Raw genomic sequence first — 27,016 nt, forward strand, 5'->3', positions numbered from 1 at the left:
AATGGCATAATTTTATTTAAGTGCCATATTGGAATGAAATCATCTTAATGTTCCATTAATGTGAACCCTGAAATAAAGTATATGTTGGCAAACCCAGAAAAAAATGAACTCTACTTTTCTAGAAACATATGGAGCCAAGTAGACACTAGCAAAAGAGGGAGTGATTTTCACATTCAACCTTAACCAGAATCTGCATCTGACCTACATAGGCAAATTTACATTTTCCTTTACATTTTATAATGGCAGGATTTAAGCTCAGTCTTTAAAAGCTACTTTAGGAAAAACTAATCTGGTGACAAGAACACTGAATTGGTGGCTAAAATCTATCAGTCTCCAAATATTTTCTTATTACTATTTCACAAATGATTGGGTCTATAGTTCTGTGTTATCATACCTATAATAAATATTTCTTTACTATTAACTGGACCTGAGCTTCAAAATAGCTTTTAGTGTTTGCTTCATCCCCATTCAGGCATGATTTTCCAATTAAAAAAAAAAAACAACAGGAGGTAGGTGGTCTGATCTTCTGGAAAATGTTTCTTAGCATCTTAATAGCAAAGCCTATCCTATCCAACAGGCTGTACCTCCACATGCATGTTCTAGAGGCATGCTGGTGTTCTTTAACCAGCAGAGATTAGTAATATTTGCAGTAGCTGCTCATCTGCTTATATCAGGTAATCTATCAAGGAAAGATATACAGAGTGTGTGGATAGAATTTGCTCCCCAGGACTCTCTTACCCAGCATCCCATTTATGTGCTTACGCTGAGTGCAGAACACTGCGTCTGTACCTACCTATGGAAGATAAAGTTTTGGTCTGACCCTGCCTGCCCTCCCCGCCCCCCCTTCTTCCCAGTATGCAGCAGTGGAGGTTGGGGGAAGAGCTTGGCAGGAAAGTTTACTCACGTGGTCATACTTAAGCTTTGTACTTCTATTTTTTATTTCTTCTACTTCACGTGATTACTAATGAATCTTATAAAATATAATATTTGGAGTTGTTGACATTAATTTATATCTTATGAGAGATAGAGGCAAAGGAGCCACAAGAAAATTTGGGGGCAAAGGTCAGAGAGTAGGAATGAGGAAGGATGGGGATCCTCAAAGATGGAGGAAGAAAGTACACCTCAAGCAGGCAAGAATTGAGGATAATTGCTAAAAGTTCTTTGCATCACATAATGGTTTAGTGAGGGACTAGATGATGTCCTCTGTTAAAAGGCTTTGTAGACTGGAAAAAAAGGTTTGGCCAAAATCTGTGGAGAGCAGTAAAGGGCCAATAGGGAAAAAGACAAAACGGTCAGGTAAGAACCCAAAATGAAGATGAACCTATTAACAATAGGATCAAGGATTTGCCAGTGCAGGAGTTGATGGCCTGGGAAAGCAGTGACTTCTTATTTTTCCTTAGAGCTCATTCTCCCTAATTGTTCTGTAGCTTGTTGACACTGCTGACCTCTCTAGGATGGATATTCTCCCGAAATTCATGCCAGAGCTTTCTCTTGGTTCCCTTCCTGTCTGCCAAGTGCTTCTTGGTCTCCTTAGCTGGACCATTATACTCGTCTTGCCTTCTACCTGGGGGAATCCCCTAAGGCTCTGTCTTGGGCTCTCTGCCCTCTAGAATCTTTCTTTGTGATATCATCAGTTCCCATGGTTTCAATGATATCAGTGTTGATGATCCCTAAATCTAAATATCCAGCCTTAATCTCTCTCCTAAGCTCTAGTATGAAACGATCAACTACTGTCTCACAGGTATTTCAATTATAGCATGCATAAATAACCCTAACCCTATATTACAGAAATCCTGTATTTCCCCATAAATCCATCTCTCCTCCAAAATTTCCTCTTTCTGTTGAGGGTGCCACTATCAGCACCCTTTATCCCTGCAACCTACTCCCCAAATCTAATAAACTGCCATGGCTTATCACATCTTTTAACACCCATTCGCTTTCATGGTGACTAATCTAGTCCAGGTTGCTCTACTTCACTAGCCACTATAGCCACTTCAAATCCCAGGCAAGTCACCTAACCTCTGTACTTCAGTTTCCTTAACTGTAAGATGATACTACCACCTACTACACATAGTTGTTATGAGGATCAAATGAGATAATGTTTGTAAAGCACTGAGAAGTTACTTTATAAAGGTTTATTCTCTTCCTCCACCTTCCCTTTTACCATTCTACACAATTCTAGTAACAAATAAGTAAAGACAAAACAAATTCACATATTAGCCATATCTAAAAACATATATCTCTCTGGAGTCAAGGTTGGTCATTGTATTGATTACAGTCTTTAAGAATTGTTTTTCTTTACAATGTTGCTGCTGTTTAAACTGTTTTCTTATTTCCACCCCAGCAGTAGTTTATACAAGTCTTCCAAAGTTTCTCTGACTCTCTCTCTTTCATCATTTCTTATGGTGTAACAATATCCTATTATTATTAATACACCTGCCATAATTTGTCCAGCTATTTCTCAACTGATGGGCAACCTCTTTAATTCTAGTTCTTTTTTTTTTTTAAACTCTTACCTTTTATCTTGGTACTAAGTATCAGTTCCAAGGGTAGACAATGGGAGGTTAAGTAACTTGCCCAGTGTCATACAGCTAGGAAATGTCTAGGGCCACATTAAAATCTAGAACTTCCCATCTCTAGGCCTGGCTCTCTATCCATTAAGCAATGAAGCTGCCCCTTACTTCTGATTCTCTGCTACTAGAAGAGCTATATACATATTTTTGTACATATAGGTCTTTTTTTAGCTTAAAATCTCTTGGGGAGTATAGGCCTAGCAGTGGCATCACTGTATCAAAGGATATGTATAGTTAAGTGATTTTTAGGCCAAATTTCCAAATTATTTTGCCAATTTGGTAACTGTGTGATAGAATCTCAAGTCTTTTAAATTTGCATTTTGTTTGTATGAATATTAATAGCTTTTATTTCTCCCTTTGAGAACTGCCTTATTGTAGCAATATTTTATTCATCTTTACTAGAAATTAGAAAGCTAGAGGAAAATTTATGAAATATTATGGTCTAATGCAGAGATGTCAAACAATGTTTAAACCGAAATGTTTAACAAAACAAATGAAAGCATAACACAATACAGATAATGTTAATTAGTGGTTTTCTGAGTCAATATGTGGTCCCCAGGGATCCATTTCTATTGAGTCTGACACCACTGGTTAGCCAAACCAAAGAAAAAAATATGTAATTAAGGGCTAGGGACTCTCCATTATTTGATATTGATGGTTTCTTGAATGGTTAATCCTACCATTCTAACTTCTTACCTACAAATGGTCTGTTTCTAAACGGATAATTTCCCACCCAAATGAGATTTTGTGCCTTTTTTAGACTCTATATTCACTGTGCCTAACACTGATAAAATAATTGTCTTAAGATGAAAGAAATAAGTAAAACATTTTTAAAAGTACACAAGTCTAGATGTTCATATTTTAAATGCAAAACAGTTTTTCTTCTAATGTTTCTAAGGGTAGTTCTTAAGACTTTTCTAGGAAAATAAAACATGTTACCTACTGAACTCATTTATTATAAACTAAAAACCCAAGAAAAATTTCCAGTACATGTTCAAAAATACAAATAACACTGACTTTTCAACTTTGGTGTCTTAGATCATAGGATTTAGAACTCAAAGTTTCCTTGGATCATTTTGTCCAACCCGTAATTTTAGAGATGAGGAAATTAAGGCTAAGGAAAGATGAAAGAATGTAGGTAGTAAGTGACAAGTAGGTCTCTTTTCCAAAAAGATCTGCTTATAATTATTGCCCAAGGACATAACTCAGATAGAAGGAAGAACTACTGGCTGCTGATGAGATGTGTAAACTTGGTGGCAAATTCATTTTCCTTTTGGTTTTATTTCAGGATCAATTTTCAGTCTATTGGCATAGGAAGTGAACTCTAATCATAGAGTGGCAGCCATTTTTTTTTCTAATTTTTTATTTGCATAAAGCAAAAGGAATATCAGCTGGTCTTTTTTTTATTCTGTAGGCCTTTTTTCTTTCTTTTCCTACACTCTTTATATAGAAAATAATGGTTGAAGTCCAGTTCTTTACTTCATTCAAGAGTGTTGGGTAAACCTTCCAGGGGTGGAGTGGGGTGGAGTACAACCCAGGAGGCACAGTGGGCTCTGACAAAGATAAGAGAAATGCAAGTACAGGCTAGTTTCTTCTACAAACTCTTCTTTATGGCACATATATTTTTCATTGAAGGAATTCCAAGTAGAAGGAACACTGTAGTAGTTTCTAGCCAATCTCTATCACAATGGACATCTTGGTTATTATATAACTACTTTATGCCTGAGTTCCTTGCCAATAAAATTTGGTATACATACATGTGATAGCATTGCAAAGTGGATAGAGAATTGTCTTCTGAATCAAAAAGACCTGCGTTTAATTCATACTTTTAACACATACAGGTTCTATGATTCTGGGCAAGCTGCTTAACCTTTCAGCAGCCAAGGCAATTCTAAGACTACACAGAAAAGTTGCTGAGCTGAATTAGTAAGGAGGTTTATTAGGGGTTTTCTACATCAATGAAAATCACATATCTTGATTTGAAATAGAAATGGGTAATGTGTGACACTATTTCTTGTTGATTTCATTGTAACTAAATACCATCAGGTGTGTCCCCATACCAGCAGCAGTTCTCTAGTTATGTCAGAGTACATCAGTCACTGCAGCAACAAGAAATAGTGTCACACAGATTACCCATTTCTATTTCAGATTCCACCCCATGTTCCCCAATAAGCACACCCAACTTTCTTTATAGGAAAAACTAAGGACTTAAGCTTTCAAGAAAAAAAATAAAAAGCAGTTCCCTCTGCATTGACAAAAATATATACTTCTTGCTCAGGAATCTACTAGTCACAGAAAGGCCAGCTGATAATTAGAGCAGGCCCCACCCTTCCTTAGTATGCTGTAATGTACACAAAGACTTTTTAACACCTCTGGGTAGTTCCCATCACTTCTTAAGGCAATTAAGTTCAAATTTCAAGAGAACATTAAAAATTCCATTGTACTCATAAAAAGTTCCCAACAAACTGGTCTCTCATTTATCCAAAGTGTGAGGATAATATTCTAGAGATTATTCTAGAGATTCAGAAATTACCATACTATAGGAAGTATGCTAAAATTTGGAGTCAGACAATGTAGGCCTGCTACTTTTCCCCCTCAGTGAAACAGGAGGGTTAGACTAGATGACCTCTGAGGTTCCTTCCCTGCCAATTCTAAAACATCAGACTTTTATAGAATTCCAAAATAAAATTCCAAGCTTTTCAAATCTAAAATGTTTTGCTTTTATCTGAGCTCAATTTTGAGGTAATAAAAATTTCAGATAACCTGCCAATCAAGTTTATATAAATGTATGATCTTAATTGACAGGATTCCTCTTAAGTAACTATTTAAAAAGTGGCTCAAAGTCATAAAAATCCTTGTACCCATCTTATCTGAAAGAGTTCTATGCCAAAGTTTCAAATAGCCAATCACTGCCAGGAACTAACCATGCACTTAAAAACAAATTAACTTAAATTTTTTTTTCCAATTACACATAGAAACAATTTTTGATAATTGTTTTCTAACTGTCCAACTCAGATTCTCTCCTTCCCTCCTTCCTCTCCCTCCCTGGGTGGTAAATAGTTTAAATTAGGTTATTTCAGTGCTTTTATGCAATATATATTTTCAAAATCCACATTCTGTGATAGAAGACATATCACACATACGATAAAAACTCATGAAAGAAATAAAGTGAAAGATGGTATGCTTTGATTTATCAGACTCCAACAGTTCCTTCTTTGGCTGTAGATAGCATTTTTTATCATAAATACATTGGGATTATCTCGGAACCTTGTTGTGCTGATAATAATTTAGTCCTTCATAGATGATCATTGTATAATATTTCTGTTATGGAATACTCTGTTCTCCAGGTTCTGCTCATATCACTCTGCATCAGTTAATATAAATCTTGCCAGGTTTTTCTGAACTTCTGTTGGTCATTTCTTATGGCCAAATGGTATTCCATTACAACCATATACCACAACTTGTTCAGCCTTTCTTTGATGGATACAGCCTCAATTCCTGATCATTTGCCACAACAAACATTTTTGGTATAAGTAGGTCCTTTTCCCTGCCCTGATCTCTTTGGAATATATAGACCCAGTGGTTTGGTACTGCTGGGTCCAAAGGTATACAGTTTTATGGCTTCTAAACACAATTCCATATTGCTCTCCAGAATGAGTATCAGTTCACAGTACCACCAACAGTGTGTTAGGTCCCAATTTCCCCCATATCCCCTCCAACATTTATCTTTTTTTTTTTTGATCATATAAGCCAATCTGATAAGGGTGAGGTGGTATCTGAGATGTTTTAATTTGCATTCTCTAATCAATAGTTATTTGGAGTATTTTTTCATGACTAGACAATTTTAATTTCTTCATCTGATAACTGCCTCTAACCATGCACTTTCATTCTGTTTCACTAATAAATCATTTGAACACTTTGAAGAGTTCTAGTTAAATCAATTATTTAACATTAAAAAAACCAAACTTTTATATTTTGTTCTCATCATTATATCCTTTTTATCTCTCTCAGATATTTTGAGTTAAATTTGAGGGTATGAACCCTTATTTCATTTTTATTACCTCCTATTTGCAACCCCCCCCCCAAAAAAAAAAGGCCTGGCATGCAATAGGCACCTGGAATGTACAAGTTACTTATTCAGTGCTAAGCAGTGTCCTGAGTGCTATAAATAGAATATAAATAGAAAAGTGAGACAGGCTTTGCTAACAAGGAACTCACATTCCAATTGTGGGAGACAACATACATAGAGTGAATGGAAGGGTTTGATGGTCCTTAGGACTCCATGTTGGATCACAAGGTAAAGCCCAGCGGGTCAAATGGTAGTGCAGATTATAGGGGTCAGTGGATCTCTCCCCCGGCCCCCCCCCCCCTTCCCGGCACTTGCCATCAGGATTGGTTCTAAAAGTCCTGACTGTTAACTATAGTAAGGCTAGGAGGAAAGAAGTGGGAGAAAGAAGGTGATAATTGCAGGCAATGACTTTTGGGCAATCACTGGAAGCAAGGTGGCACAGTGGATACTGCACTGGATCTGGAATCAAGAAGACCTGAGTTAAAATTTGATGCTGGGCAAGTTACTTAACTTGTCTGCTATGGGGACCCATCTGTAAAATGTGGATAATAATACCAGGGTTGCTCTGAGTATAAAATGATTTGCAATAATTTGTAAAGTGCTTGAGAAGCATAAAGCACTATATAAATTCTAACTATTGTTATTATCTATTCAAATTTCCTTTTCTCTATCAACCAAATTTGGCATTCTTCTTCAACTTAACAAAATGTTAGGTGCATTGAAATTAATTTCTGAGCAACACTAGTCTTCACCATTTGTTTGCAGGAGGGCAAAATGGTGTGTGTGTAGCTAGGAGATAACAATGGAAAGAAGCAGCCTCTGCCTCTAGCTCCTGGTTAACAGGAATGGCTGTGGAATAAGAGTGATACAAATGTGGCAATCATGGCACAACAACAGAGAAAATGATCATAACTACTACTGGTATTTATAGAGCACTTTAGTGTGTGTAATGTGTTTTAAATATTTTCACAACAATACTGATCTCATCTGTAACATGGGTATTATTATTCCTGTTTTCTGCAAATGAAAAAACTGAAGTTCAGAGAAATGAATTGTCTTGTCTGTGACCACACTGTTTCCAATGATCAGAAGCAAAATGTGTTAAGTACAAAGGAAGAGTCACACAAAACAGTATTGGAATGTTTTAGGAAAGAGATTACTTCTAGCAACAGAAATCAGTAAGTGCTTCATGGAGGAGGTAGCCTTTGAAGGTTTTAAGATGGAAAAATTTTGGGAGAACAACATCTAAAACTTATAAGTTTCAATTTCTGACTGTCATTATGTTATGAATGCTATTGTGACCCTAATTACTTTTTTCAAACAAAGATCTACTGGAACTGATGCAGAGCAAAATAAGCAGAATTGGAAGATTGTACATAGTAACAGCAAGGATGATGATTATCTGTGAAAACTTGACTACTCTCAGCAGTGCAATGATCTGGGACAATCCTGGAGACTTATGATGGGGAATGCTATCTACCTCCAGAGAAAGAAAAGTATCTTTGGTTTGATTTTGGTATTTTGGTTATGGATGAGTGTATTCTTACAATGACCAATATGAAAGTGAGTTTTGCATGACAATAAAAAAAGATTTTTCAAACAAGTTAAAAACCAGAACTCCTCAATAAAACTACATATACTGGTTTTTGGTTAGGAAAATATGATCATTGTACCTAAGAGGGATTGTTTTTGATTTGTATGAGGATATAGTTCAAATTGGGGAAAGATATACTATAAAACTATTCTAGAGAAAAATATAAACAAGCTGATAATAATGTGATGCACTCTCCCACACTAGATCCAATTCCTTACATATGAGCAATATGTGGAAAAATGGAAGAGGAATAGGTAATTATTGTACTATTATACACCACCCTCAAGAAAAGCATACCCCCATATCTTTTGGTAAACCATGCTGGTAGAAAATGAATATATTAGAAGCAGCATGTTTATATGAACTGATAGCCTGATTGAAAATTTAATAAGTTTCTAACTTTCATTTCAGTTTTAACCCCACTGAAGGTAATGGCACCTTAGATTAATATTTTGGAATAGAGGTAGCCCATTGTGCCAACTGGTTACAAAGGGTATTAGCATGTCCATGATGAAGGAGCAGCACTTCAGCTGAGCAAAGCTTTGGAAAAGGAATGCTGAACCAAGTTAAATGCTCTCCTTCCTTTCCCTACTTTAAGGTGAAACATTTCAGAGTTTTAGTTGCAGTTACCCTGTGCATTTTCTATAATTAGTGGGCTTCCCTAATGTTCTTTAGAAAAATATATACAATTTTAGTTTCCTAGGCAGATTACTTTATAAGAGATGATAACCAGTCTTAAATAAGAAAGTTTCATTTAGTCATAAAAGTTATAATCATATTTGTATGGTTGTTTTTAAAAAAATCTGTACCGTCTATCTTAGTATCAATACTAAATCTTGGTTCCAAGGCAGAAGAACAATAAGGGCTAGGCAGTGGGGGTTAAGTGACTTGCCCAGGGTCACACAGTTATGAAGTGCCTGAGGCCAAATGTGAACCCAGGACTTCCTGTCTCCAGGCCTAGTTCTCTATTCACTGAGCCATGTAGTTGCCCCCCCCCCCCCAGTATTTTTTTTTAAGTTTTTAAAACATTATTTTAGTTGGTCATTTTTATACATTGTTCATTGGAAACAGATCACTTTCTTCCCCCCCCCCCCAACTCTCCCTCACACCCCTTCCCTAGCCAACGCGCGATTTGTCTGGGTATCACATGTGTCCTTGCTCTGAACCCATTTCCTTGTTGTTGGTATTTGCATTAGGGTGCTCATTTAGCGTCTCTCCTCCATCATGTCCCCTCAACCTCTGTAGTCAAGCAGTTGCTTTTCCTCGGTGTTTTTACTCCCTCAGTTTGCCCTCTGCTTGAGCCCCATCATAGTATTTTAATATTTATAAATTGATATAGGTGGAATAACTATTTATTAGTTTTATTGACAAATGAAGGAAAAATGCAAGGGAATTTGTGACTTGCCTAAGATGACAAAACTAAGTTTTAGAGTATTAACTCAAATTCAGCTCCTTTTTCTCTTTATCATGTTACCTCTCAATTATGTAATCTTTATTACTGAAGGCTATATTTTATAAATGAAATATTAGATACTAAATTGCCAGAAAAATAAGCGAGGGGCAGCTTCTTTCTAAACATGATAGGGGACAAAGAGCCCAACACACTGTTCAGTAAGGACTGTTGGCTCCTCTTACAGGATGTTCCCACCCCCTTCTAAGATTAGCTTTATGTGTCCTGAGCAGCAAGAGGAAGCCAAGCCTCCAGATGCGTTCTGGTATCCTAGATGGGGGCCAAGTGTAAATCAATATAAATTTCTCTGCTGACTGCCATGGGAAAGGTGTTCAACAGAAACTATGTTAGTTTATGATGACATATTTTGAAACAAAGTCTATGTTGAAGAGTGCACAGAAAAAACAGTCCTACTCAAAAATATTCCAAACATTCACTGATAAACATTAAAGGCCTGAAGGGCTCTGTTTTCAATTGCTTTCTAGAGAGTGGAAAAAATATTTGCTTAGGAGGCTGAAGACCAGTGTCCGCTGGGTCACTTTGAAGAAGTCAAAGAATTTAGAGCTGGATGGGGCAGCAATCCTAACTAGTCTACTCCTTTCAATTGAAAGATCAGAAAACTGAACTCCAGAAATTATATACTTGGCAAGAGGTAAATGTGGCTCTCAAACCCAGGTCTTCTGACTCCAAATCCTATGACATTTTCATTACACTACCATTTAACCTCTCTGGGTGTTGTCTCATTTGCAAAAGAGACTGTTCCATGATCTGCCTTGAAGGACTGTTGTGACTAACGTGCATCATAAACACTATAGCACTACAAAAAAAGGGCTATTATTAAATTTCTGACCTCAGTTTTTATTTTATTTTATTTTTTTGACCTTGGCTTTTAAATTAAACAGAATTCTCTCTGGTTTGGTTCTAATTTAATTAATTGTTATCTCTAATAAAAACATAAATATGCCCTGTAGTAGAATTCTGTCTAATTTCTACCTGAAGCATGAATTTCCCTTACAGCATTCTTGACAAGTGGTCATTCAGATTCAGTGTGAACACTTTCTGGCAAAGGGAAATTCCTACCTTACAGGGAGGAGCCTTGTCTAATGAGGGGGTATTTAAAGCACAGAACTTGTCCCCCTGCTCTTTACCTTTACTGTTTTCTTACACCTTATATCCCTCTCATAAAACTTTTTGCAGAAGACAGGATTTTAGTTAAGCCTTGAAGGAAGCCAGGAGGTCCATACAAGGAGGGGGAACCTCAGGGAATAGCCAGAAATTCTCTGTCAAGAGATGCAGCAGTTTCCTGTGAAAGGATCAAGGGATTGTAGAGTATGTTGGAGGTAAATTATAAGAACTGGGAAGATAGGAAAGGTTGCGAAAGGTGTTAAAGTCAAATAGAGAATTTTGTATTTGATTCCTGGAAGAACTAGAGTTTATTAAATGGGAGTGGTGGTGGAGGCATGACTTTAGGAAGATCAATTTTGTTGCTTTTGTTGTTATTAAAAAGAAAAAAAAACAAAAATTCTTACCTTCTGTCTTAGAATTGATAATAAGTATCAATTCTAAGGCAGAAGAGCAGTAAGGGCTAAGCAACTGGAGTTAAAGTGACTAGCCCAGGGTCACACAGCTAGGAAGTAGCTAAGGCCAAATTTAACCCAGGTCTGCTTCACTACAGGCCTGTTGTTCTATCCACTAAACTACCTAGCTGCCCTAAGATGGATCAATTTGACAGCTGAGTGGAAGATGGACGGGAGAGAAGAAAGATCTGAGGAATGCAGATCAACAAGGTTACTACAATAATCCAGGAGTAAGGTGATGAAGGCTTGTACTATGGCATTGTCAGAGGAGAGAATGGGGATTACGTGAGAGTTGTTGTGAAGGTCTTGGAAATAGAAGGTGAGACATGATGATGATGTTAACAACAAACATTTATGTTATATGCCTCTGGCATACTTACTATAACCATGGGCAAGGCACTTAGCCTCTTGGGGGCCTAGGCAAATCTCTAAGACAATAATGTAGAACAAATGCATATATTACACTGCATAAATATTAAATTATTTCCTTGCTACAAGGTTTCTATACCAATGGAGGAAAAAATTATTGAGATTAAATTTATAATGATTTTCATTAACAAATTTAACTGAAACGTTCATAAAACAAAACACAAAAATATAATACTCTGATAAAAGGAAAGCAAGGCAGTATTTTTTAAAATAATATACACTAAATCACTCAAGTTCTAATAGTATCTCATGCATAAAGAACTCACTGCCTTGGCAAAATATAGGTTACCTTTCTGCAGCTAGTCATAAGGACTTTTAACATTCCAAAAAAAAATATGAGTATCAATTACTCTTCTGTCCAAACAGGGCTGTTATGAGTAAAGTACTTTAGACAGTAAAGCACAATAAGAGATATGTTTACATACCCATTACACAGGACACATGTATAAAAACACAAAATGTATTGGATTGATTCAAATATGCTTTAAATTATATACTGAAAAATAACTGAATATAGCTTATGACCAAGTTTCATATAAGCTAGATTTGACAGAAAGGTGGAACATATTCAGACAAATATAAAACATATTTATATAGAGAGATTGGGAATGAAGAGGAAAGAGTTTTTTTAAAGTATATATACAGTGTTATCTTAGGAATGCTTACTTATACTTAAAAGGATCAAGTTATATTAGCAATATTTATAAAACTCTCATTTTTCTATTTCATGGAACACGGTTACTTTCAATACAATACAATAGTTTATTTGTGAAATTAAATTTTTAAAAATACAATCAATTCTACATAAGAAGTTTCTCTGAAATTACTTTCTGAATTATATAAATTTCTTGGGATTCCATATGGCTTTGCAGCTGAGAACAAAGTATGAAGATTTGGGATTTGTAGTCTAAAGATCAATTTTTCAGCATATACTAAGGTTACTGGAACCAGAGTCTACTATGAAGAGAGACCAATTCAGTTTGAGAAGATATGCACATGATTTCTAAAACAATCTCATGAATTAATCAGCAAAAACAGCACAGGGGCTATACAATATTAAATAACAATGCCCAAATTTAATTTACCATCACAAGAAACCAAAGAGTAGAAGTTATAGGGAGGGAAATTTCAGTTCAATATAACTCCTAATAGAGCTATCCCAAAATGCAACTGACTGCCCCAGAAAACTGTAAATAAGATGTCTTCTTTATTGGGATCATTCAAAGTCATTTGCCACATACAGTAGACTCGTGTACCAAACAAGAGTTTAGAGGTTTTTTCCTACCCAGTCTATGGCCTTAGTTTCCTCATCTGTAAAGTGAGGAGGAAAAGTTGGTTCCTTAAAGTATTAACATTTTATAGATTTATGCCTACATACAAGTAATCAACTTACATTCTTACATGGCTATGAGATATTTTTTAAATCATACAGCATCATGTGTATGTACATACATACACATAACACATACAATTGATTAGATAATCCAATTTTGCAACAACTGAAGTATAAATTTAAGGTTAATTCAAAACTTTGGCTTTGGTTTGGTTCAGCCCTAGTATAAAAGAGAGCATGATAGTAATAGTATACAAAGAAAAGAAACAGGAAGTCTGGATAAGCACTTAAGAGGACTGTGGCACCCAGGGATAGGATGGGGAACATTTTTTGATGGAGAGGGCAGAAAATATTTCATTGTATCCTGTTTCATTTACCTACAAGACAATGGCAAGAATGTAAAGTGTTTTCTAGAAAGTTAGTTTTCCTCAATTTCAAAATTCATTATTTGGAGGGAAAGACCTTAGAGTTCAATAAGGCCCAGAAAAATTAAGGGACTTGATAAAAAATATTGCTCTGAAGTCACCAGAATTCCTGGAGTCTTTATAAAGATTAGAAATTTGCTTCTGTTAACAAATATACTGAGGGTACTTATTCTTAGAAGATTCTGTGAACTGTAAAATCTAGACATACAAAAAAAATTAAGACCAACCTTCCTTTACACACACACACACACACACACACACACACACACACACACACACACACACACACACACACACGAAACAGGAAAAAAACACCTTATGTTAGCCATATTTACAGAATGTCAAAACTGTCCACCATAGTCAAATTTGTGGGGGGAAAATTAAAAGGTAATTTCTAGAGTTATATGTATCAAGTAACCATTTGGCTGATTGAATTTTTCTTAGGGATTATTCTGCCACTAGGGAGGCAAGAGATTTGAAGAGACACTTGCTATTCCTTGAATAGGATTACAACACTAATAACCATTGCCAGAAGGATATTCACTTTTTAACAAAGTGGTTTTATTGTCCAACAGAAAGAACAAGTATCTTAGAGTTAAGAAACCTGAGTTAGAATCTTGACTCCAGTAACTATTCTAGGTGACTTTGGACATGTCATTTACTCTTTCCCAGGCTCTGTCTCATCTTAAAATAGAGATTATTATTTCTACAACTACCTGAGACAGGATTATTGTGAAAATCAAATGAGAGTAAATGTGAAAATGCTCTATAACATAAAATTCTATTTAAATAAAGGAAGTGGTAATTAATTTGTACTGATAAACCATATTATTTTTCCTAGTTCTATTTTAGTTGAAGAATTAAAAAAAGAATAAATGCAGACTGAGAAAGTAAAATTCCTTAGAATTGTTACCCAGAAACTTTGTGATCACTGTGCCTCTTCTGGAAAAGGTACTGTAGGAGATACAACAATGGAAAAACAAACTGTTCTTGTTCTTAAATAACTAATAATCTAACACCAAAAATAAGAAACAGACAAAAACAAGTAAAAAACAATGCAGGATATGTTAAATATTGACTCTGTGGCTTTCAGAGTTCAGGGAATTCAGAAAAAGGAATAATTTCTGGTTAAGATAATAGTGGAAGGGGGCAGTTGGGTAGCTCAATGGAATTGAGAGCCAGGCCTGGAGACAGGTCTAGGTTCAAGTCTGGCCTCAGAACCTTCCTAGCTATGTGACCCTGGGCAAGTCACTTAACCCCCATTGCTTAGCCCTCACTGCTCTTCTGCCTTGGAACCAATACATAGTATTGATTCTAAGGTAGAAGGTAAAGGTTTTTAAATAAAAGATAATAGTGGAAGAAACATTTTTGTTGCCTTTGAAGAATAGAGAGTATTTCTCAATAGGCAGAAATACAGAGTTAGACAAAGATCAGTTTCTAGCATATTAAAATGATTATACAAAGAATAACATAAAATAGTATTCTGTAGCATAGAAAAGTCGAGTTCATTTTACAATTCAAGATTAATATTTTTGCATAGTTTTCCTAATGAATACCAGAATTATAGTAGAGTGGGCAGATAAAGTCTTTATTTATTATGTTAACTTTATTTTGCAAATTCTGCTGAAGTTGACTTATAGTGTAATCTAAACTACTAATAGCACAGAATAGCTGAAAGAATAAGATGTGGAATAGGGTGGAATAGGAATCTGGTGGCCATTTTTTAAATAAGTCAAGAACTTGTACTACTTCATACTTTCACTACATTAAAAATACACTTACTTTAAAAAGGTTCTTGCATACACAGTCAAATACTATTTCATCAAAACTTCCCAATATCTTTAGTCAAATCAAGGGAAAGAATATATTTTTAGCAATGTCTGACTTGACACTAATCTAAGGGGTATTGGGTATTTATTCAAGTTATTAGTCTTTAAATGAAACACAAGTTTCTCTTAGCATTCATTGAAGGGTAATGGAAATGTTAGCTAAATTTTCCTCCCACTTTAGCAGCAGGTAATATATTTTGTTCATGTACAAGTATACACTATTAAGTGCAAGCTAATCCAAGATTGACTTCAATTTAATCTATAATCACAAAAACTGAAGTCCCAACCTTACTTACCTTCATGTCCCAGGATCTGCATCTTTTGTTTGTTTAGATGACACCATTAAGACTGCCTAACTCAATTTCAGATGCACAGCTCACTAAAAAACTGAAAAAGATTAAAAAAAAAAACTCCCCATACAAAGTATTCTGAAGATCTATCTACTTGATAAAGAAACTTGCAACAGCAGCCTCTACCATACTGTCTGAGGTCTAAATAGAACTGAGTCAGAATGACTAAATTCTCATCCTCTCTTGTCACCTACTCCTTCTGAGCCTAAGGCAAGTCAGAGAACCTCTCTGCCCTGGTTTCCTCGAGGATAATAATACCTCTTTACTCCCTCTCCAAGGGTGAAGAAGATTAATTAATGTTTGGAAAGTACTTTGAAGATTGAAAAGATCCATGGGTGCTAATAACAAACAATAACATTCTATCCACATTCATTGGGGCATCTACTATGCTGTACATATATTACTCATAGTATATTCAAATGATTAAGACCAATTTGATTTGCTTCAAAAAAAAACCCAAGTGATCCTTATAGAACACTTTTTAATTTTTCTCAGACCTGAAAAAATGTCATCTGAAAAAAAGCAGTAGGGGAATTTTACTATCTCATATTCCCATTATTGCACTTTTTAGAGGTCAAACAACCAAAAACAATTATATTACTTTGACAAAAAATAAGGAATGGATTCAACAAACTCAATATTTCAAATATTTACTGAGAAACAACACTCAGAAAACACCAAAGGCTAATTTAATTTTATTCAATCCAAAATTTTCCAGGGTTTGGAAATTCCAATGGGTCTAAATATTTACATGGATAATTATTTTTAAATTTTATTATGTTATTAGTGGGCATTACTTTTCAATAATATAGCTACAAAGAGGTACAAATTTTTTAACCAAATAAAGGAGTATCTCTCTTTAGCATAAAAGATAAAGCAGACAATTTTAACTACACAAAATTAAAAGTGAATTGTATGTTTAAATCAACTAAATCAGAGTCTGAAGGGAAGTCATAGATAGGGGAAAATATTTATATCAACATGTTTTTGTGTACTGGTTCCTTGATTTCATTGGTGTATGAAACTCCTATGAGGAAATGCCCTCTACCACTGCAGAATAATACTTGCTCTGTAACTTAAAAGTCTTTAGAGAGTTGTCTGGGGGCAACAAGTTTAATGACTTGTCCAGAATCACACAGCTAGAATGGGCCAGAACAAAGTCTCAGCCTAATTGACTCTTAGAGGCTGGTTCTCTATTAACTATGCCATGATTTTCTTTTGCAGTTAAGAATTACCAATAAAAGCAATGTTCAAAATATACGAATTGAAACAAATAATGTACATATAAATAAATAATATGATAAAAGAGCCATGATATAATAGGTAATTGGTCAAAGACTACATGGTTTTCAAATGGAGAATTTAAAAATTAGATGACCACATAAGACCATGCTCCAAATCACTAAGAGAAAAGCAAATTAAACCATAAATGTTATATTATTTAACCATAAAGTACTATATAAACTAGCAAAGATGGGACAAAAAATGGGGAACAGTCAATGGTAGAGAGAATAAATCTGAATGACTGTCTCAGTTTTCAATTTGGAATTATAAATGCAAACTGTCTGTCTATCTATCTATCTATCTATCTATCTATCTATCTATCTATCTATCTATCTACCCTTAGCCCTAGCGATCTTCTTATTGGGCATATACTCTCAAGGAAGTCAACGACAGAAACAAAGATTTTATGTGTACCAAAATATTCATTGCAACACCTTGTGACAGTCTTTTGGGGAATGGTTGGAGCAAAGCAAAATAAAGCTATAGTATATTATTGCTTAGAAAGAAAATAAAAACAAGGAATTCAGAGAAAATTGGGAAGTCTTATATGAACCTATATGGAACAAAATAAGAACTGAATGAACAAAATGAATAGTGACTACAATAAAAAATAAAAGGAAGGGGAATTACTGAGTAATGAAAAAAGTAGCAAAGGTCAGGAAGAAGAGACTCTCCACTTCTCTCACAAAAGAAGGGTGGGGGCCCACAAGGTCAGAAGACCTTGTATATTGTCGAATACAGTCACTGTACTAGATGTTTTTGCCTCTTTTTTTTTTTTGCCATAAAAGAGTGCAGGAAATAACTATTGCTTCAGTTAATATCTTAACATTTCTCTCATTTCTTTTAATACTTAACATGGAACCATAGTAATTAATGTTTTAAACATGTAAAATTAAAATTGTTTGCATTCTATTTAAATTCTTAAAAATTTTAAATGGAAAGATGAGAAGCTCAAAGAATTAAATTACTGTTTTTCAATATAGTAACTATTAGTATTATAAAGTATAAAAAATTCCTGTATTCCCTCAAATTGATGAATATTATTAAGTATTGATAATATACAACTAAGTACCCAAGTTCAGAGGGCTATATGTACACATACATATAAACTAGTTAGAGGGTGTCAAATAATGTGCTCTAGGAACATCTGAGCTATGAGAGAATACTTTCAGCTGGTTTAGATACAGTCTGAGTAAGGCAAAGGATTATAAAATTATTCAGATTAAAAAAAGCAAGAGTAATCTATTTATGAGGTACTGTGCTAAGGGCTAAGGACAAAAGGACAAAAACTAAAACCAGTGAGTTAGGGGTAGGTGGATGGGGAAATGATCCTTACATATGCACATAAACATATACATATTTAAATACAATATAATTCTCCAAGAGTTTTCCACACTAACAATTAGGGAGATTTGGAAAGATTTTCCAAAGGACATAGTCCCTAACATGAGCCTTAAAGGTAGCTAAAGTTCTATGGGTGATGGATTGGAAAGTCCAATCAGGAGAATACTTCAGTAATCCAGGTGAGAGATAATGAAGGCTTTTTAAGTGGAGAGAAAGGGACAGATGCAAGACATGTTTTGGTGGTAGACATGACAAGACCTGAGTGCCACATGGATATGAATGAACCTCTCATATCCTCCTCTCTATGTGCTTTCCATATCATTGTCTAAGAATATACTAGTTAATAAATATGCATTTGTTAAGCTCCTACTATGTATTATGTATAATCTCAATTCTCAAAGAGCATATATTCTAACAGGAGACAATAAGTACTTAAGAAAATATATGCATAATATAAAAAGAATAAATAAGAATAAACCACATGGTACTTAAATACAAGATAGTTAGAGAATGTGCTAACAGTTGTTGGGGGATGAGTTAAGTCTTCCAAATTAAGTGGTGCCTGAATGGTGTTTTGAGGAAAAATGGGATTTTATGAGGCAGAGGTCAAGAGAGAGAAAATTTCAGACATGAGAGATAGCCAATGAAAAGGCTTGCAGAAGACACATGGAGTGCCATATTAAGGAATAAAGAAAAAGGTAGTTTAGTTGAGAATCATAAAGCGGGATAGACAGTAAAAAAACCAAACCAAATAAATCCCCCAACAACACTGGGCTTGGAGTCAGAAAGACCTCAGTTCCAATCTGGCATCAGGCACTTATTAGTTATGTGACCCTGAATAAGTCACTCAACCTCTATTTGCCTCAGTTTCCTCATCTATGAAATGGAGATAATGGCACACACGTCTCAAGATTGTTGTAAGAATGAAATGAGATACTAATTGTAAAGTATTTAGCACAGTGCTTGGCACATAGTAAGCACTATACAAATACTAAGTATTTTGAATATTATTAAGAAAAGGACTATAAATTGAAGAACATGGAAAGACTTGTATGAGTGGATACAAAATAAAATAAGCAGAACTCAGGGATCAAGGAGGACAAAGCATGCAGAAGGGACATGGAGTACCATGTCAAGATATAAAGAGGAAGCCAGTCTGGCCAGATCTTAAGTGTGGGAGGGGGAATGATGTACAATGAGACTGGAAAGACAGGTTGAGGCCACTTATAAAGGGCTTTCCGAGCTTAACAGGGCAGTTTATATTGTAGCCTAAAAGCAATGGTGAGCCACCTGGGGTAGTCAGGTCTTAGTGAGAGCAATTAGATAGAATGAATATGAGAAGAGGTCTAGAATAAGAACAAACAATCAAAGACAGAATATTGGATTCAAAAGACCTAAAGTAAATTCCTACCTTGGACATAATAGAAAATCTAGCTAGTGCTTAGCATAGTAACTGGAACATAAACAGGAATAATAAAATGCTTGTTGATTTGGCTGCATGATCCTGTGCAAGTCATCAAACTTTTCTCTCAGCTTTAATTTCCTCATCTGTAAAATGAGGATAATAATAAAAAGCATCTAGTTTATAGAACTTTTGTGACAAGCAAATGAAATAATATATATAAGTGCTTTACAAACCTTGTCATTATAAATGTTAAATATAAAAATTAAATTTAAAGTCTCTCTCTTTTCAGCCCCTTCTCCACTCGTTGAGAAGTAAAGCATTATGATAATAATTATACAAATGAAGCCATATAAAACATATTTCCATATTTTAGCTATTCTTTTTTGTTGTGGCAAAGAACTATACATTGAAGAAGTGCCCCAGCAACACTGGGAAATGACTGAACAAATATGGCATATAAATGTAATAGAATATTATTGTGCTATGAGAAATGATGAAAGGGAACATTTCAGAGAAATTTGGGAAGACTTGTATGAACTGATGTTGAATGAAATTCGAAGAAGCAAAAAGAACCATTATATAATAACAATGTTGTAAAGACAAATAACTTTGAAAGACTTACAAACTCTGACCAGCTCCAGAGAACCATGATAAAAACACCAGAGAGATAATAGATTCAGAGTGCAGACTGAGATATAATTTTGGATATAGATGAAGAAACTTGCTTTGTTTGTTTATGTATGATTATTACAGGGCTTTCTTTTTCCTTTTTTTAGTCAAATTGGAGGGAGGATGGTGGGAAGGAGAGAAAATAGATTTTTGTTCATTAAAAAAATAATTTAAAAAATTTAGCTATTATTACCAATGATCTTTTAATTGAAAATTTTAATAGTGTTTTCTCATTCCTCATTCTTCTTGACCTCTTTGTTGCCTTTGACTGATTACCTACCTGCTCCTGGTTACGCTCTCTTCTAGTTTTTACCATGTTGCTCTTTCCTTGTTGTCTGCCTATCTATCTGACCACTTTTCAGTTTCCTCTGTTGATTTTTCAACCATATCACATCCATTAAACATGGAAGGAACCCCCAAAGCTCCAAGACTCTCTTCTCTTTTTCCATTATATTATCTCACTTGGTGATCGAAGTCCCTATGTGTTCAATTATCTCCACACACAAGGTTTCCAGATCTTTGGACACCTCAAAATATTCCAGAGGTATCTCAAACTCAAAAATCTCAAACACAACTTATCTTTTCCCCCCAAATCCTATTTGGTGGGGGGAATTTTACTCCTATTACTTTGGTGGGCACGACTATCCTCTCAATCACCTACACACTCACAAGCTTAGTATCATTCTTTGATTCCTCCTCACCACACATTCCACATATCTATCTTCTTTTCAGGCCCTCTTCATCTGGGATACTGAAATGCCTTCTAACTAGCCTATCTTAAAGTGCTTCCTATTCCAATTTCTCCAATCCATCCTCCATTCCCTTGCCAATGTGATTTTTCTAAAGCACAGGGCTGACCATGTCACTCCTTCCCCTTGCTCACTCAATAAACTCTGATGGCACCCAGTTACCACTAGTATCAAATATAAAGCCCATTCTTTGGCACATAAAACTCTTTACAACACCTGGCCTTTTTCTATCTTTCTAGTCTTTTCACACTTTCCTCTCCTTCTATGTACTCAACAATGTAGTCATACTAGCTTACCTGCTATTCCTCAAACACACACCACTAACTCCTCTGTCTGTGCCTAACTGGCTGTCTCTTGTGCCTGGAATGCTTGGCCTCCTCAATTCTACTTCTGTAGTTTTGGTATCTTCCTTTAAACATTAGCTCAAATCCTACTTTTTCCAGAAGTCCTTTCTTAGTCCTTCTAGCTCCTAGTGCTTTCCCTTCCATAGTTTCCCTTCCATCTATTTTGTATCTATCTTGCGTGTACTTCATTTTTTTTTACATGTTTCTCTTATTAGAATATAAACTTTTTAATGGTAGTGGCTGCTTTTGCTTTTTTGGTAACCCTAATGCTTGATGCTGAACTTTGAAAATGAAGATGAAATATGCCACAGACCTCCTGCCTGGGAGGTGATGAATTAAAATGCATATTCTGGGGTATGTGCAAATGGGAATTTCTTTTCTGGACTATGCATACATATGAAGATTGTACTTTTTGTTGGGGGAGGAGGGGCAGTAGGCCAAACAGATCATAAATGTCTATAAAATAAATTAATTTAAAAAGTAAATGCTATGGAGTAAGAGTTCCAGAAGGTTTGATGGAAGGGTGGGAATGAGATATGGTTTTGGCTATTAGGTCAGACTTTAACTCACACTGAGTTTGCAGTAAACTAAAATGTCTAGATCTATTATATGTTACTTGTGGCTTAGTTACATGTCTCTCATCCTGAATGTATACTACTGACTTTCTGAACAGAAGTGTAAGACATTACATTTAAACCACTTACTTTTCCTCTTATGTTCTCATTTGAAAATGAGAGGAGATACTAGCATCTATAAAAATTCTTCTCTGAAGTCACCGGATATGGGTTAAGATAACTGTGTTCTCAAAAACTTTCCAAGTGGAAGGTGAGTTCTGGCAGGACCCATGCTAAGACAAAGCAACTTTCTCTTATTTAAGAAGTAGCTTAGTGTAAAGCCTTATCATCAGTTGTCTGTAGGGTGGATTTTTGGGCTATAGCAATCTCCAAATACTGTATAAGGGCAGCAGTCTATATTGAATGTCCACCACAGATTCAATCCATTATTATGTAACTACTTGTGGTAGGCACTTTGAAAAGTGCTGGAGATAAAAAAAAAAAACCAAAACCAAAACCAAAATAGTCCCTCCCCTCTAGGAGCCTACCTTCTCCTGGGAATAAACAGAATGCATGTGGACATGTAAATGCAAAATATTTACAAGTAATACAAAATAAATGAGAGTAAGGAAGAGAAAACATGTGCAATGGAGAGATGTCAAGAAAGGCTTAAGGGGGCAGTTGGGTAGCTCAGAGGATTGAGAACAAGGCTAGAGATGGGAGGTTCTAGGTTCTAATCTGATCTCAGACACATCTTAGCTGTGTGACCCTGGGCAAGTCACTTAAACCCCATTGCCTAACCCTTACTGCTCTTGTGCCTTGGAACCAATACACGGATAGATGGATGGAAGGAAGGAAGAAAGAAAGGAAGGAAGGAAAGGAGGGAAGGAGGGAGGGAAGGAGGGAGGAAGGAGAAAAATGAGGAGAGGTAGGTTTTGAGAGGCCAAGAAATATTTGTGATATCTATGGGAAATCAAAGTAGAATTGTCCAGTAGGCAAATGGGAGATGTAGTTAAGGAGGGATGAATGTTAGTAAATATTAAGTCCAAATACTAAAAAGACATCAACTTAACTTTGATTGAAGGTGGAAACTTCAGTAAAGCTATTTTTTCAGCTTGGGGGCAGGTGGCTTAATAATATTACAATGAAAATATGATGGTGATAACTTGCTTGATTTATTAATCATTTTTCTTTTTAAAATACTACACAACTGTTAAACTATGCTTATAATTTTCCTGTCTAAAGGACAAATAATGAGAATAGAAATACAAATTGCATGTTGGAATTATATGGCTTTCATCCTACAGACTATCCAGGGCCTGCTATAACTTCAGTGGGAGCTTTTATGCTCTAATAGCTCTAATGTCTTCCTAGCAATTCATTGAAAACTGTTAATTTAATTAAGTACATTTTAAAAGAAAAATCTCCTTTAAGGTCAATGACAAAAAGAAAGGCCCTATGTATGCACTAAAAATATTTGCAGCAGGACAGAGCTGGAAACAAAGTAGATGTTCATGGACAGGGGAATGGCTAAGCATGTCATGGTATGTGAATGTAATGGATTATTATTGTGCTGTAACTAATACAATGAATACATAAAAGTATGGAGAGATGTATATAAACTGATAAAAATGAAGTAAACAGAATTAGCAAAACAATATAGACAATGACGACAATAATTTAAATGGAAACAGCAACAACAAAACAACCAAAACTTAATACTGTGAAGTTATAATAACCAAGTTATGCCACAACGAAGATATATGAGAAAGTGTCTTCTTCCATTTCTTCTTCTTCTTCTTCTTAAAAAAAAAAAGAGGTAGGGGTCCGCCATAGGTATGGAAAAAACAAAAATAGTTCTCAGGCTTTTTTGATATGCTTCTTTCCCCTTTCTTTTCCATTTCCTTTCCTTTCCAGGCTAGGTCTCCCTATCTTGAATAAGCTGAGAGTGCCAGAGCAACTCATGGGCTCAATCTCACCAGGCCTGGCATGGGAACTTTGGGTTGCTTGGTTTCCAACCTATGCTAGTTTGCATTCCTCCTCCTTTAGTTATTAACTTGCCCTTCTGCCTTCTTATGGGGCTTCCTACATTAATGCTGAACTTAGTGTTTTCTCTCTAGCCCACTGTAGGTCAGAACTCCTGAGCTCAAGAGATTCTCTAGCCTTAGTCTCCCCAGTTGCAGGGATTACAGGTATATGTCACTATGCTCAGATTTTCCATCTTTTCCATTTTTTTATTATATGGGATGCTTCTCTGGGAGGACGAGGAAGAAGGGAAGCATTTGGAAATATAGAAAAAGAGAGCAATAAAAAACATTCTTCAAAAATTAAAAAAAAAATTCAAAGCCTTCTAGTACATCTTTTCTTATATCCCAACAAAATAGAAATAAAAGAATAGCAAAAAAGGCATTTGTTAGTTCTGGAATCAAGAGAATCCAAGTTCAAATTCCTCCTCTGATTCTTAGTACATGTTTTACTATCTGCATCTTAGTTTCTTCATCTGTTAAATGAGAGACTAGATCAGGGTTTTCCTAACCTAGTGGTACACATATAGATTTCAGGGGGGTCTGGGAACTGGGGGAAAATTACATCTTTATTATCACTAACCTCTAATGGAAATTTAGCATTTCCTTCAATTATGAATTGTTATGATTAAAATTAGTTTCTCTGCTAAAAGTATTATATTTTTAGAGGTTTATTAAAGATTAAGAAATAAAGAAAATACAAAATAAGAAAGCATGTGCAACCTACATCTTGCCTGCCTGGTAGAGAGTCGCATGTGCATAGAAGCAGAAGCCGGGAGAGAGAGCTACGCAGGCTCTTAGTAGTAGTCGATTTTCTTTGTGTGTTTTCATCTTTGGTGTACCCTCATATGACTTTGAAGTCCAAACACTGAGGCGCAAAGTTTGTGGCACATGGGGCACGGAAAGCCAGTTGTTACAGGAGGTGCAGTTGTAGCCTGGTGGCCTGGTGTGTACAGTCAGTTTAAATACCCTTTTTGCTTTCGGCCCAGGTGAGGACCTCAGGGTGAGATTCTGGGGAATTCTGGGAAGTTCTAAGGACTTCTGGAGATTGAAGTCTGGGGTTCAAATCTCCATTTTTACAGAACGTAGGCAACAAAACATTCTAAGAAATGATCCAGAGGCTTCATCAGACTGCCAAAGTGGTCCAAGACATAAAAAAGGTTAAAAGGACCTCTGCATTAGATAGTCTCTGATTTCTGCTCTAGCACGAACCTATGAACAAAAACACGGCAAAGACTTAAGAGACTTTTTCTTTTGTTTTTATAGTTTTTATATAGGAACATAGATTTAGAGCTAGAAGGATCCTTAGAGATGAAATCTAATGCTTTCATATTATGGATGAGTAAACTGAGACCTAGGGATAAATTATCTTGCCCAGGATCATACTGTTCTCTACTCACTGTTTCAGAGGCAAGATGGTTCTTCTGGGGTCAGCTACAAAGACTAAAGTGCTGTCATTCATATCCTAAACTTAGGCCAGATCAAGCTATCCTGCCTTCTTTCTTTGTTGGTCATTTCCCATTACTATTTCCTATCCTAAATGCCCATCAAATTTTTTATGGTATATTAAAATCATAGGGCCATGATAATGAACCTATGGCATGTGTGCCAAAGAGGGCACACAGGGTCCTCTCTATGGACATACTTACAGTCTTTTTTTTCCTTTTTATTGAAAGCCAGAGGGATTCAGGGCAAAGCTGTTTCCCTTCCCCTCTCTATGCACCTAAGGATATTCCTGATTTCACCTGCCCTTCTGCCCAGAAGCCCAATGGGAATGCTTCCTCCCCCTTCTGGGATAAGGGGGGGGGGTAAGTTTGGGGAATGGGGGTGGCCAGCACTTGGTTTCTGGAGCAGATGGGCACAGCACTCGGTCTGGGGGTGGTGGCCAGATGGGCTGGGGGCCTGACACTGTCTTTAAAAGGTTCATCATCATTGTCATAGGGGATTCATATAATGAAAAGGAAATTTCTTGATGTTTTCAAGAATGTCAAAGGAAGAAAAAAGGATCAGGATCATGAGCAAAAAAATAAAATCCATGTATCTAGATATCTAGTCTAATGTATATGTACTTGTTTAAATATGCAATAAAAATTAAACAGGACAACTTATTTATTATACATTATCATAATATTACTTCTAAAAATTTCATGGAGATACAAAGATACTATAAATTCAGTTTTGAAGTTTCTAGAATTGTCACCCAGTTTGCAATTGTTGGAGATAATGCGCAAAATTCTTTTAAAGAATCTTCATTCAATGTAAGTAAAGTCTACAAATATTGTGTTTTACAGAGTTATGTGACATTAAAGTGAAAATTACAGGACAACTGTGTTGAAGATGGGGAGGGAAGAATATATGAAAATGACAGGCAAACATTAGGCTTTAGCCTTGTCATAGTATTCAAGTGATTTTCATTCATCTCAATGACATCAAGTCACAAGATAAAAGGTTATAGAAACAAAATCCTGAAATGTAGTTACTGGCCTTCTCCCCAAACACACAATTTTCATTCTCTACAATAAGCATGGATATTTTTAAATTGATCACCTAAGAAAAGTTCTTTCTCAATGTTATTAAAATAAACCAAAGGGGAAAATGAGGCAAGATTGACCATCTAAATATTAAGTTCTCACTTAAAAAAAAAATTTCAGTTGAAATCAACTAAAAGGAGGCATTAAATAAAATAACTAGATACTGGTACTGAGTACTACATTGTTAGAGATACGAAGATAAAAAGAAGTACAGGCCTTATTCTCAAGATGCTTACCTTAAAGGGAAATGAGACAGATACATGAATAATTAGAATAATAATTATATGCACAATAGAGATAAATTTGTTTTTCAAATTTTATATATGCAGCTACTTAGACTGCAATGCTTTGCCATCCACCCCCATTTCAGTAAAATGCAGGTCTTTATAATTTGCTGTCACCCCAAAATTTAATAAAATATTTTGTCTAGTGTAATAGTTCTAAATAACTTTCCTGTCTTTTTCTCTTCATCTCCAATGAACT

The 27,016-nt window shown here is 35.5% G+C and overlaps 1 protein-coding gene and 1 long non-coding RNA gene across 12 annotated transcripts in view; one reads left to right on the forward strand and one right to left on the reverse strand.

Annotated features, from left to right (window-relative positions):
• Positions 1-27,016, reverse strand: part of PPP2R5C (protein phosphatase 2 regulatory subunit B'gamma) — a 219,947-nt gene that overhangs the window by 85,561 nt on the left and 107,370 nt on the right. Inside the window, exon 1 of one of the 11 annotated variants that reach the window (XM_007473574.3) lies at positions 1,446-1,600. The exons of the other annotated variants lie outside the window; for them this stretch is intronic. The gene's annotated coding sequence lies outside the window, so the exon portion shown is untranslated. Of the gene's footprint in view, positions 1-1,445; positions 1,601-27,016 lie in introns of those variants that run through there. 11 annotated transcript variants of the gene reach the window in all.
• LOC103101044 (uncharacterized) overlaps positions 1,583-27,016 on the forward strand; it is a 64,383-nt gene continuing 38,949 nt past the window's right edge. The window contains exon 1 of the long non-coding RNA XR_008915086.1: positions 1,583-1,741. This is a non-coding gene — a long non-coding RNA (uncharacterized LOC103101044). The remainder of the gene's footprint in view (positions 1,742-27,016) is intronic.

The sequence above is a fragment of the Monodelphis domestica genome, chromosome 1 (assembly GCF_027887165.1).
Source record: "Monodelphis domestica isolate mMonDom1 chromosome 1, mMonDom1.pri, whole genome shotgun sequence".
NCBI classification, from domain to species: domain Eukaryota; kingdom Metazoa; phylum Chordata; class Mammalia; order Didelphimorphia; family Didelphidae; genus Monodelphis; species Monodelphis domestica.